General features: G+C 31.9%; 1 long non-coding RNA gene across 1 annotated transcript; it reads left to right on the top strand.

Annotated features, from left to right (window-relative positions):
* Positions 1 to 577: 577 nt before the first annotated feature.
* Positions 578 to 2,140, top strand: LOC116185552. The gene is made up of 3 exons (XR_004150394.1): positions 578 to 1,102; positions 1,165 to 1,348; positions 1,478 to 2,140. It is a non-coding gene; the product is annotated as an uncharacterized LOC116185552 (long non-coding RNA).
* Positions 2,141 to 3,156: the final 1,016 nt, after the last annotated feature.

Below are 3,156 nucleotides of genomic sequence, written 5' to 3' on the forward strand. Positions count from 1 at the left end.
GATGGAACAACATCCGTGGAAGAGATCAGCGATGCGTTTTTTTAATATATTCGTTTCGAAAAGGGTGGAAGGAATTAATTTAATGTAAATCAGATGGCGATTACGCGATTAAAATGGGTTATTAAGCGAATTAAAGGGGATATTAAAAGTCGAGAGTTCAATTTTTCCAAGTTAATAAAAAGAGAAGGAAATATTTCTTACCAATTTTCATTCATTGTATTGTAATCTTCTTGTGAATCCGTTGCGCGATGGTAAGCGAGTTTTGAAATAGGGTATACATCATCATATTTTAAGGTCAAAGGTGTACAACACGTATCCGAATGTGTTCCGTGAATCCAGCACGAAGTAACAATAGATACTTCGATTTTTCTTTATACGTAAATTTACGTGCTCGTTAAATCGGTAGAATCGATACGTAGGCGATGAATCTTTTATTAATGGGGATACGGATGGATCATTCCGTTTAGAATAGAAATCAAAAAGATTAGAATAAAATTTTTATACTATTATATGATTAATAATCACATTGCATTTTACAATAAATTTTTACGCAATATTTACACGTAAAAAGGAATATTCCTTCGTGCTGTTTGTCGTTTTGTTTTTGTCAAATCGCGCGCTATTGTGCTGCCACATGTAGCCGCATGCACGAGAGAGCCGCGCATGCGCGTGTGTAGATGTCTATAGAAGTATCAAGCGGAGCTCGAGTTAAAAGCGTGCAGTGTTCTCTTGTGCTCCTCGTGCTGGTGGGACCTTGTTTCATGACCCACATAAAGCAAGGCCGTTAACACTACTCACGAGTTGCGCGCGTATGGGTGCGAGCCCCAACGAGCTACTCGCCGTTCTATGGGACCCCACGTGTCCCCTCCACGGTTGCCGGGGGGAGGAGGGGAGGGGCGGGCCGACGACGTGCCCCCCTGATATACGCTACCTGCATATACCGGCATGTACCTGTATGTGCCTTCATATTACCATACATCACGTGTACGTGTACGTGTAAGATGAACCAGAGAAGATGGACTTGTTAGTATGCGTAAGACAAGTGGACCTGTATGTCGAAATGCGTGTGCGTGCACGAGAGAGCTTGAGAGTCTGTATACAGGTTAGTCATTAAAATCACCGTGAATGATTTTCTATGGATTATGCATTATAGCGCATTTACAGGTCTGAATCTGTTCCTAACTACGTAAATAATTAACCGTTGATAGAGAGAGGTGGAGAAATATTATTATGACCTGAAATATTATTATGTTTACTGATGCAATCATGTTACACGGATTAATAGAGAGTATTAAGGGGGGGATGGAAAGCGAAGAAAAAAAAATTAGTTGTTTTCAAATATTTCTATGTTATCTATTCGATTATGCTTGTGTGCTTGTCATAAGCTCTCACTAGGTAATAAAATTTTTTTACGAAAAAAAATTTTGAATATGTTACAAAAATTTCGAAATAATATGTGTGTTAAATATGATTTCAGATTTCAGCATCCATATTCAATGAAAGTGATTATTTGTTAAAAATGTGTACAAGCAATATTTGGCGTTAAAAAAAATTTTATCGAAGAAATGTTCCAAAGAACAGAAGAGAAAATCAGTGTCACTGTTTATATTTATCGAAAAGCAAAGCAATAAAGGATACGTATACCGAAAGTTAAGCGAGAGAAAAAAGTTAGGTCCTGGGTCCTGTTCGTGTAGTACTTATGTAGCATTTATAGCGTGCGCGCTGAATGCACATCCGTATACGAGTGTGTGCGTGACTGGACAAGTTAGTAGGTCACACGGATTCAAGAATATATCGGTGGGCGTGAATCGTACACACTAATATCCAACATTATCGTATACCCATGGAGAACTGTGACTTCAAACGCGGCTTCACAAGGTACCTTGATCTTGACTAGATGCAAGGTCCATTTCGCTGTCGTCGTACGTTCAATAAGGCATTGCTCCTATTTGCTTTCGCATTGTTTGCATTACTGCCGCGTATTAAACGGATTTCATGCGTAGCTAGACTTTAAATAGGGAAAGTTTTAAAACTTATTATATATTTACAAATTTTCCGTTAAATCTATTCGTATAATGTATTAAACAAAATTGTTTACTTTGTATTAGAAAAAAATCTGGAAATTTTAATAAAAATAAAAATAAAAATAAGAACAAGTGTTTTTATTACAAATACAGAATACTTTTCTCGAATTATCCGATTACTTTCTCATCATTGATTTGAAAAATAAAAATAAGATACAATCAAGAAGATGAATTTTCATCGATTTCGATGCTTTTTAAATATATTGTGAATCTTTTAAATAATTTTTCCTTTATATTTTTTCAATCTACAACGTATAAAAAATTTAAATACATATATACATAATATATAATATATAATATAAAATAGATAAAAATAATCAAATAATTATATAAAATGTACATATATACATACATAAATATAAAAGTTGAATCAATTATATTATATTAAGATTTTCAATCGTAAGATAAAGAAAAGAAAAAATTAAAGATCAGAAGTTCATAGATTCATGAGTGCATAAATTCATAATATGAACAAAAAGATCAAATAGTGAAAGAAGGATAGAGATAGATTAAAAATACCAAAATCAATGCCATTTTTAAAGTGCTGTAAATGAAACATGCAAAGAAAATAAAAAAAATAGCAAAAAATATAGAAATAGGATCAGAATTGATCATTAGCGCCATCTCTTAAATGACATGAACATATTTTTTAAAGATGAGATAAAGTAGAAAAAGAATGCAACGCCATCTCTTGAATATTCTATTTTATTTTACCATTGCTTTAATTGTTTTAATTATTAAAAATCACAATAAAATTTATGTCGTCAAAACTATATCATATATTTTATATTCACATAAATTTATTTTTTATAACCCATATCTATAAATTTTTATATATCTTTCATTATATATAAATTACAAATAGATTAAATATTGCTTTTTTTTTGTATTATTCATCTTTATATTCTTCAAATATTATTATTTAAACATCTTTTAATTTTAATAATTTTAATAATTAATCAAATACGTTTTTTTTTAATTTTATTCCAATTGTTGATGAAATATGTTTTGTCGATAAAGAAACAGCGAATAAAAAGTTTTTAACATCAGCGCCATCTCGCGTTTGGATCAC

The sequence above is a fragment of the Apis dorsata genome, unplaced genomic scaffold, assembly GCF_000469605.1.
Source record: "Apis dorsata unplaced genomic scaffold, Apis dorsata 1.3 scaffold_22, whole genome shotgun sequence".
NCBI classification, from domain to species: Eukaryota; Metazoa; Arthropoda; class Insecta; order Hymenoptera; family Apidae; genus Apis; species Apis dorsata.